Below are 11,298 nucleotides of genomic sequence, written 5' to 3' on the forward strand. Positions count from 1 at the left end.
CCTTCGGCAGAATGCAGGGAATCATATGAAAGAAGTAGATGAGTTTTTAAACCTCTCTCTAAACATTTACTCTTACTACTAAAAATATGCTGAGTGTGACCAGTACTCCTACTGGAATTTGCTGATTGAAACTATCCAAAAATTTCTTTGTCCATGTGAAGAAGCTTGTCTTTGTTTTTGGCTATGTCAGTAACAGACTAAAGAACCCATGTGTTAGGTAGCGTATTGGATAATCTGTAGCTACAGAAAGAGCAATGCATTTGCACTTGTTCTTTCTGAAATGTGCATGTGGCAAGCAGGTCTTTTAACTCTCCAAAAAGCAGTCAGATAGGGCTGAAGCTGAAGCATCTTGCCTAGCTGTCTTGCCCCTCAAAATGAACAAAGCTCTCTTGTGTGTGTGTGCTCTCTCTCTCTGTCTCTGTCTCTGTCTCTGTCTATGTCTCTGTCTCTCTCCAGCAACCTTGATAGCTACAAAGCTGACATACAGTTATGTTCTGCCGTCAGCTGGGGAAGCCGCTCAGTGCTGTACTGATGTAGAAGGAACTCAAAGTATTAAAATTGATGTTATAAAGCAGTGGGTCTCAACCTTCCCAATGCTGCAAACCTTTAACACAGTCTCATGTTGTGGAGATCCCTAATCATGAAGTTATTTTCGTTGCTACTTTATAACTGAAATTTTGCCACTGTTACGAGTTATAATGTAAATATTTTGAGAGACAGAGGCTTGCCAAAGGGGCCACAACCTACAAGTTGAGGACTGCTGTTATAAAGAATTTATTAGTACATTTCCCTAGGAGACATTTAGGTCACCCAAGTGGAATTAGCTTAGAGAGTGCTGCCTCCAAAATACCCAGAAATGAATAGTGTGCTAACCAGTCCTGTTAGAGATGAGCAGCATCTAGGATGCATGTTTATTCACCTACCTACCATTAGGTACCATTCCATTAACAGAGAAGATAGCCCTGACTTATAAGCAGCCATTGCAACCATTTCCAAAGTCATACCTCTAAGGGCAGCTCAAAGGGGGCAGCTTAGGGTCAACCACCATTATGTCCTGTCTGCCATTAAGTCCCCTCTACTCTTATCAGTAAAACTTAATTAATTCTGCCAGGTGGACAGGATGACCCTGGGTAACAACTCCCTGAAAAGAACAACACAGGTGTACTTAAGAAATAATTCTGGCAACAGCTTTGCTGTGTAAATCCCCAAACTGCCCAAGCAGCCAGACTTGCAGTCTCCTGCCTCTGTTTAAACTGTTCAGCGTATGACCTGGGGCACACACAAAGGAGATTTAATGATGACAGTGTTTGGGGAATGCATAAGCCTAAGGTTTACATAAGTTAGTAAAATCTTCTGCTCAAGCCTGACTCTCATTTGGGCATTAGCTCCAGCCAGCTAGGCAGTTTAGGACAGAGACTCTTCATGTCTAAGTGTACAGAATTATCTTTCACTGGAAAAGCATGTTATTTCTGTAACAATACCTGTTCACAGTCTGACTTCAAAATGAACCAAAGCCATGCTTTGAGTTTAAAGATCCTGTACCTTGCACTTTCTAAGAATGAGTCTTGGGAACTGTTCTCAGAAACTTTGTCATCCAGCTTCTCTTAAGTAAATATTTTCCAATATTCGCAAAACAGCAAAATAATAATAATTAATAATAATAATAATAATAATAATTATTATTATTATAAAGAAAATAAAAAGGAGGAAAAATGGTGTTTTACAGGAAAAGCCTGTTGGAGACTAAAATCGCAAGTCAGATTCTTATATTTTAAATAGAGTTTTTAATGAGAATAGAATGGGATGTAAAGCTGAAAAAGAGGACATCACACTTCCATGTCGAGGCTGAGAGACATGTTTCTATTTTCCCAGGAGTGAGGCTCCTTCTCTACTTACATTTCTCTTGAGCTAACGAATACCCTGACAAAAGTAACTTAGGGCAGAAGGTTTTATTTTAGTTCACAATTCCAGATTCCAGTCCATCATTTCGGAGGCTTCACAGAGGTGAGAGCGTGAGGATGTCACACCACATCCCCAGTCTTGAGCACAGAGAAAAACATGCACTATTCCTACTGCTTGCTAGCTGCGGACCCAGCTAGCTTCCTCTGCTCTTAGACAGTTCCGGACACAACACACCAAATGGTGCCTCCCACAGTCAACTTGTGTCTTCCCACCTTGATGAACAATCAAGACACCCATTGCCAAGACAAACTCAAAGGCCAATTCAGTCCAGATAATTCCTGGTTGAGAGTCTTTTCCCAGATGAATCTAAAACCTAATCAACACTGAGGGTTTCTTACCAGAAGCATTCATACTACCAATGAGGATTTCAATTGGCATAGTGCAAGCCTGAAATCTTAAGATCCTGGAACAGGCTAAAGGCACCAGTAGTGGAAAGAGATGTAATTGGGACTTTGCAAAGTTTGATGATGGGGTGTTTGAAGTGGAGAAAGAAAAAGGGCAAATGTGATTCTAAAGCTGAGCTGCTCCCCATCATTCTGAACCACTGGGGACAAGGATAAAGATGCGGGAGTTACCTTTTGACAAATGCATACACTAGTATCTGCACAAAATAACCTTTACATCAAACCTCTCAAAGTTGATAGTATCTTCCTTATATCCACAGAAATAAATTAAAATATTTGCTTTTTATAGACAAAATGATAATTTATTAAAGTTACACGACTGAATAGCAAAACAAACATTGTAATGGTAATTTTTTTCTAAATTTTCTAAATTTTTCAAATCTGCTAAAAGTCTTCATATATCATTTTCCTATTGCCATCAATCAGCCACACTAGCTTTCTCTCTCTTAGATGCAGACATTATGTCCTTAAGTATTTAAATATGTATTTTTTATTTATTTTTAATATTAGTTACAGTTTATTAACTTTGTATCCCAGCTGTATCCAGTTCCCTCATTCCCTCCCTATCCCACCCTCTCTCCCTCATCTCCTCCCTGCCCCTTTCCAAGTATTTTTATAGAGGAGTACCTCCTCCCCTTTCATCTGACCCACGTTTATCAGGTATCTTCAGGCCTGGCTTCAAAGTCCTAGTTGGAGCTGGTAACTGTAATATGCTTATCAAAATGAAGGATTTATATGCATCAAAGAAGTCTGGGATGGGATAAGCCATGGGGAATCATTATAACTGAAGAATAGCTGTCATTACAGTGTCTGATGGTGAGCATGGTGCTAGAAGAAAGAAGAACTAAGACAATGGAAGAGAGCCATGGTGAGCATCTGGGTGGTGAGCCAGCTAGAGGCAGCCCTGGGGCATCTTCTTTAATAGTAGAGCAGCATTCTTCATAAGGATTAGATAAAAATTAGACACATGGTGGGTTTCCCTTGACTGTAGGATTGGATCAACTGCCTAATGCTTTCTATTCCATAAAGATGTCATTAAGAGTAGCTACAGTGTTGTGTGGTGGTGGTAGTCCACACTTTTAACTCCAGCACTCAAAGACAGAGGCAGACAGATCTCTGGGGCCAGCCTGGTCTACAGAGCAAGTCCTGGACAGCTAGAGATACACAGACAGCCATGTCTTGAAAATCAAAACAAAAAGAGTATGAAGAGCAGAGATTTAAGATTTTATTTAATCTATATTTATTGTTAAAGTTTGTAGATGTGAGTATCTACATCTCATCACATACAATTTTTTATACCTAGTCTAAGGAGGTGAATGCTTGATTCAAAATATTTGTTTATGAATGTTTATTGAAAATTATTCTAAGAGGCTATTTAACTTACACTCAATATATAACTTACACTATTAATAGTACTGAGTATTATGAATTTTTGACATTATTGTCATTATGGAATGGAGAAACTATTCATTTGTGTTTTCTGATTACCAATGCAGAGATTTTTTATATATTTATAATAATTTACACTTCTTTATTGAAATGCCTGCTCTTCATTTTTTTCTTTCAGTTTTCTTATTGAGTACGAAGTGCTCTTCCTATACTACAGATACTACTTCTTTGTCTTTTTACATGTTGAAAATATTTTTCCTGCCTTTTTTTCAATATTTTGGGTTTTGTTTTCTTTTTGTGTTTTTGTTTTGTTTTGTGGTGCTTTACTTTATGTGTATGTGTGTGTATTTATATTTATATTTACTGTGATCAATTTCATCAGTTTTTTCTTTACTTTCTTCCCTTCCTATCACCTTCCCTTCCTTTTTAGTCCACTTTAAATGGATTTGAAGATACATCACAGTGAGATAAAAATATCACTCTGTTCACTGAAGGTAGTGAAGAGAACACCAAAAGATCTGAGGTCCAGGGAGACCTCTGCTTCCTTATCTATACTCACTTCTCTTGCAGGCACTGATGTGAGAATTGTCTCTTTCCAGGTGTGTGGATGAGCTCAAGTATGACCAGCAGAAGCTCCTGAGTGGGATGTCTGAAATGGACATCGCAACAGGGGCAGTCTCCTGCCAGCTGTTGGTGCATGGACAGCGGGCATTTCCTTTGAGGGTAGAAAATTCATTCAATTACTTTCTTGAAGCTGCCTGCTATGGCCATTGTTGGGTGGTGATGGCAGAGCATAAAAGTTCGCTGCCTTCCTGATGAGACCTAATTGACTAGGATCAGAAGGAAGGAAAAGAAGTCCTCCCCTATCAGTGGACTTGGGGAGGGGCATGCATGCAGAGGGTGAAGGAAGGGAGGGATTGGGATGGGAGGGGGGAGGGAACCACGGGGGGGATAAAAAGTGAATAAAGTGTAATTAATAAAGAAAAGAAAAAAAGTTCACTGCTTAATCAAACCATGCTTCCATTTGTGCTCAATGCTTTGCGCTGGCTGATGGGGGGTCAGATAGGCAGAATTGAGTTGGCTTCAGAAATGAAAATACTGAAGTGTATGTTACCACACAGCAGCTTCCATTGGAGCAAAACAGAACTTCTGACCAGAGACTTGAGTGTCTTTTGCTGCTGCTCAGGCACCGATATAAATTCCAAGAAGGTAGAGGAATTTGTTGCAGAAGGTGGAGGCTTGCTAATTGGTGCAGAGGCAATGTCATGGGGCCTCAGGAACATGGACTCTAATTGCATGACTCAGTACCCAAATAACATTATCCTTAAACACTTTGGCCTTGGCATCATAAGCAAGGTAATCAAGCAAGGCTCCTTGCTATTCCCAAATCCTGAGGTGATAAGCTGTCATGTCTGAAGAACTCCCAATTTGAGTCCATGATCTACAGCCAGGGGCATAGCTTACAAAAGAGCTGGCTGAAGAAGCTCGTACAAGATTGTTTCTACATTTTTCAAATGACACATCAGAGGATTTCCATCTATGACTCTGTGTAGAAAGAACAAGGGCTTTCCAAGTGTAGATGAGAAACATCCAATTACAAAGGGCAGTTCTCAGGTTTTTCTGCTATTCCTGGCTTATGAACTATTCAAATCTGGAGTTGACAGATCTCAGCTACTTCCTCCCCCCTCCTTACTACCTCCTAGGAATCTCCCATGAACATTTGAATCAGCACAGGTAAGTAATGGAGAGGAGACCCTGGGCATGCAGGACAAGAGAAACAGGAGTCTGGATAGTTTCAGGATTACTCTAGGGGGCTTTCTTCTCAAAGGTCATATTTCTTCTCCCTAAACTCTTAAGAAGGTAAGTTTAGGAACACAGAAAGCTTGGGTGTTTAGGAATAGTCTGGAAGATCCTGTAGTTCTAAGGTGGGGAGAACTTGGGGAACTCTGGGTGAAGGTGGAATCATAGATGGAAAGACTGCAGCCTTTCTTATGACTCTCATCAGACATCTACAATTCCTGGACTTTACTTACCTGAAGGGCAGGTTGCACAAATAACACTTCCCAGTGAAGCCAGTAATGCCCCGCTTAAGGTAAAGCACTTGCCTCCCTATTTAGTGAGTTTTTGCCATGAGCATGGCAGCCTTACATCCTCTTCTAGTTGCTTGTTTACTTATCTGAGGCAGGTGCTCTCTATGTAGCCCTGGCAGTCAGAAAGCCTGCTGTGAAGATCAGGCCAGGCTTGAACTTACAGTTCCTCCTGGCTCACTTCAATATAATTTTGTATTTTCCCAACAGCCTCACCAGGCATATAGGTCAGAAAACACCCTCATTTTATAAACAAAGATAGTCACTGAAAAGCTGAATCTTGGCACATAAGAGATGCTTAAGAAATGCACTTCCTTTATCACCTCTTCATCTTATCCTTACTATTAAAGCTTCTCTCACTGTTTTTCTTTCCTGGAGTATCTGAAATAATATCCAAATATTTTCCAAGCCTCAACTCCATAAACCATTTCCCTTGTCCTCTCTTGCTGAGACCCAAAGGAAATGGTAGAGACATAGGCAGTGTGTTCTCTGAGTCGATATTTACCTTGGAACTAGTTCTTTTAAGCTCCAAGTACTTATGAACAGATAAGGATGTCCTAGAGAAAGTGGATAAATAATAGCAATATTCTACGTATGCATGAGACCAGACACTTATAGAAGGTCACAAGACCAGACACTTGTCATTCTGAGGGTCTCTTCTTCCCACCTCTGCAGGGGCGGGTGGTCATTCTCATCATTATGCTCGCTGTAATAGGTCCTCATGGATACCACACATACAACATAAGCCAAGCAAAAACGTACCTCCGTCCCCCTGAGTTGACTTATGTGTACAAGTTAAATTCACCCTAGAAGTTCATCTCCTGGCTCTTTGGGGGGAGAGGGTTCTCTATATCATCATCCCCACCAAATACAACCGGGATGGTGTGCCTGTCACCATCAGTGGAGCTGTGTCTGCTCCATACTTCAGGCTGGGTGAGTAGGAGACCCAGTTTCAGAATGGGACACAAAGCAGAGGGAAAACTGGAGGGAGAGAAGTGACCTGGCTTGAGAGAAAGCAATGGAGTGATTGGGGGAAAGGCAAGCCCCAAGACAGAAAGAACACCCTCTTCCAAGAGGTCTGAAAAAAGATCAGAAAAAGACAAAAGGAGATTTATTAACAAATTATCTCTCCATGGCATCTGCAGTTGAGGGGCTACAACTGAAATTCGGAAAAAATGGTGTGTTCCAGGCTATGTAACCCTTATATTTCCAGGTGAGAAGAGCCGGGAGGAATGGAAGAATCTTACCAGGCACAGTGAAGCTCCCTGTGGAGAACTAGCCAAAACAAATTCATCCTGACAATCCCAACAGTAAACCTTCAGGACCTCTACCCACTGCTCCAACTCTGGAAAGAGATGGTACAGGCTGTAGCCAGGCTGGCATCCTGGCTCTTCTCTTTTCTAAGACCTGAGAGGATTGTCTTGGCAAGTAGATTTCACGTGGTAGGTTCTCCATAGGAATGCTCTGAAAGTCGTTTCAATTGAGCTGACATAATTTTATGGAGATTGGTGAAGAACGTAGTCCATCATCATTTAAATTTCAAAGATGCAGAGTTACAGGATAGGAAGAGTGAAAAGCAAAATCTGTGGCCTTTTCGAATGTGCCCCCATGGAAGGTAACAGAATGGAGTCAAAGTTGGGGAAGGCAAGAGACAAGGGATGGTCACTCAGTGGCTTCCAGCAGAGTTGAGAGGACTGGTTAATGCTGAATAAAACAGGAAAAATAATCAGTGTGCAGGTTATAATGAGAAAAACTAATCAACATCTGCAGACTTTCAAAGTGCTGCCTTAAGATTTAGACCAAATTGGAGAATAATCTTATTGATTTCCCTCAGTGTTGGACATCTAGACACAAGACCTCATGACATGCATGCATTATCCATATAAAAATAGAGGGGATGGTGGGTGATGCCAGCCAGCACTGCATTCCACATACACCTACCATTCACAGTGAAATGCAGATGAGTGTCAAATTCTGTCCAAGAAAAAGAAGAGAGAGTCTGATGGTCTAAGTTTGGGTAATGGGTATAGCTAATGTGAGCATTCTCTATGTATTCTAGCTTCTGGGATGCTAGATGAAGAGATGAAGTCTACAGAAAGGCATTGCATGTATCACTTTACTTCTTCTTTCCTGTCATTTTCCTCAGGTTTCCTTCTGAATACCCCATCATGGGTCTAACTAATATAGCAGGAAGCATCATTAATGAAGTCTCAATAAGGTCACGTGGTGCTTGGGGTGTGCTACATGTGTTGGGCTACAACCATCAGAAGGCTGGATGGAATTTTCCACCTCACACCACTGAAGCTTTGTGTGACCTCGGGGTTATTTATGTGAATGGTATGGTTTTAAACATCCACAGGGATCAGGCCCACCTGATCCTGAACTTCAGAAGCAGAGGCTCAAAGGCCACACGGGCACGGGGTCACCTCTGAGTAACTGGATTATATGGACAGCTCTAGAAACTTATCTCCAGGTACTGAGTACACATTCATTGAGGTAGGAACCAGCAGACTTCCCAGTGATCCCAAGATCCCTACACAGTTCATGTCCTCCCTGTGTAGATCAGGCGTGACACATCTGATTCGGATAATGTGTAGATAACTGTGTTTCCTTCTGTCTACCACATAATTCTGGAAGTAAATAAAAATGTGTGGGATCACTATGGCAAACACAGCAAAATTATACATCTGTACTCAGAAAATGTGCAGTGAAACTCAGCTTTGCTAAATGCAAATAGTTTCTCCTGACTTACCTTGACAACTTAAGATAATAGTGTCACCCCGCTCCAACAGCATGCTATGAAGATAGATTGTAGGCCCAGTAGCCTGGTAACAAATTATTCAAAATGCCATCTTTTTAAGCAAAGTGAATGAAGTCAGGTTTCATTGTAAAATAAGTAATAGGATTTTACAGCATGTCAAAATCCTTCCCTTCCACTTCATTACTATCTGTGGGAAATCCACTAAAATACATATCCACAGGAAACATACCACATGCTCAGTGTTCCAGGGTAAAAGAGGTGAGCTACTTGCTGTTGACCTGCTCTGTAAAGACAAACATAGCACCTAGATTTGGGCACAATAGCACTCTGTCTCTGGGTTTTCACTGCCTTTGTGATTTCAGTGAGTCTGGGATAACTTCTGGACCACACCAGCTTCCTTACTAATCTGTTTGGACCGCACCATGGTGTCAGTTTAAAACCTTGCCATTCAAGTTCAGTTCAAAGTTTCTGGACAAACTGCTGCTCTGGGGTCTGAGACTGAACTGTTGGCCAAGCAGCCACCTCCCACCATTATCAGTGTTCCATAGTCTGACATCACAAGCAAAAACCAGTTCTTCAGAACCTTTCAACACGGTTCTCCATACTCTTTTTATAGTCTCCCTAGCTCTCAACTGGATATCAGCTGGACCAGTCTTGCAAAATGCTACCAGCAAATGCTATAAACCTAAAACCCACCAGTAGCTCCTTGCCCCTTCGGGTAGAGCACCAAACTTCTTGCATCCAGTTCTAGTTCTCACATATTACTCAGCATGTAATGTTGCTACAGCTGCCAACATCACCTCTTCAGAATGGCTCACCATCATTCACATTGCTGCCATATCCTAATGATGCCTATTCCTACCTGAAACAGTTTTGCCTCCTTTATATATCAAGAAACACCCATGTAATTTTTAATATCAGCTTCTTTGACACCTCCAGGAAGCCTCCCCTTATTATGTTCCTCTGCAAAATTTATCCCCTGCCCCAAGTTGTAATGTGGCTTGTATGTGCATTCATCAGTTATTTGTCTAAGCACGTGCCTCTGACTCTGGTGCTTAGAACCACTCCCAAACCCACACTGACCTCATTCATAGTTGGTTATAGCTAGTGTAAAACATCTCCTAATGGCCCAGACTATGATTATAGTCGAGCAAGAATGAAAGAAGTAGCTCATGCTGCTTGAAATGCTTTAATTTATTTATTGCTCAAGGCTGTTATTCCCATGGATCACAGACTCCTAAAGGATGAGCCAGGAACTTTTCTTCTGAATCTAAAGTGGGACGATCTCAGCCATCCGTTTGCAGTGTTCAGCTGCACAAGATGAAAGCGTCTAGCTCACCTCAGACAGATGCAGATCTTCATCCTCAGGCTTAGCAGAAGCAGTAATAACAAAGATAGAATTAATTGCCACTTACTGAGACCCTGATGTGAATCAAATGAGCGACAGCACAAAATCTCTCTGAGATTGGACTGAGGCAGCTTGCGGCGATGTGGTACCTGTCACAGGGATAAGCTAGAGGAAAGAGGAGAGGACCGCTTACAAATTAAATCAACACAACAGAGTGGCTTATAACTGAAAACCACCGTGTGATCTTATGCATGTGTTCAGGAGGTGACTTGCGGGTTGCATATTTCATTCTGCCATTTCTTTCTCTTTCCAGCAGCTCCAGGAGGTTTTTTTTTTGGGGGGGGGAGGGGCAGCGTTCATCCAGCTCTTTGGGAAGTACCAAACCCTCTCTGGCCTTCCCAAAAACAATGAAGACAAGATGAATCTGTGGATGAAGAAGTTCTCTGAGGTTGTGCAGAAGAATCTGGTCTCTTTCTTTGAAGCCTGGGCTGGCCTGTCTAGTATGATATGGCTGAAAGCCTGGCCTCTTTGCCATAGTGGCTGGAAAACCCCATAAATATGTATACAGATGAGGATACAGAAAGAAGACACACTATACATTCTTTTTGGGGAAAGATCCTTTATTGGCTGCAACAGAAAATTCCCATGATTCAATAAAATTCAATTTTAGGAACTTTCCCCCCTCAGTTGTCAGAACCATCATAATTCTATTGCAAGGTAGAGATTAAATTAAACAGAAGCTTTCAGAATTTGCAATATAGATGATTCAATCTGTTGTTTCTAGATTAATTTTAAGCTATTGTTCTTGACCTTCTTGTTTAGCACTTTTCATGTTCTTGGTATGTTAAAAAAAAAAAACTGCTCAAATCCAGAGACTTAACTGAAGAATTATATTTGTTAACTCTATTTAGCATCTCTTTGTGCTAATCCTGAATTAATGCACAAATATCATTTGTCTGAATGGATAGAACAGAGTAGGTAATCAACAAATTCTCTGTCACTATGAATAATTATTGTGACTGAGAAGTCATTTGCTTCAGGTTAACCTTTGTGCTACAACAAAACTACCATTTATGAACTATCACAGGCAGGCCTGTGTCAAGTTAGAGTGTTACTGGAAGTTAAAGCATTTTTATAGCAGGTTTAACTTCATGGAGTTATATTTCGTGAGGGCAGTGGGTGATACAAATACATACATGCAAATAAACATATCTTTACAATATTGCTGAGAATTATTTCCTTGGCGCAGTATTTCTCTCTTATCATGTGACTTTTACCACAAATAGACACCTCACTTCTGCCACATGGTGGCCACAAAGACTACCAAATATCAGACGTTGTGTCTTT

General features: G+C 41.1%; 1 pseudogene; it reads left to right on the top strand.

Moving 5' to 3' along the window:
- Window positions 1-3,188: 3,188 nt before the first annotated feature.
- LOC129669937 (TRPM8 channel-associated factor 3-like) lies at window positions 3,189-10,608 on the top strand (annotated as a pseudogene).
- The last annotated feature ends 690 nt before the right edge of the window (window positions 10,609-11,298 follow it).

This window comes from Psammomys obesus, unplaced genomic scaffold (assembly GCF_907164565.1).
Source record: "Psammomys obesus unplaced genomic scaffold, mPsaObe1.curated_primary_1811, whole genome shotgun sequence".
NCBI lineage: Eukaryota > Metazoa > Chordata > Mammalia > Rodentia > Muridae > Psammomys > Psammomys obesus.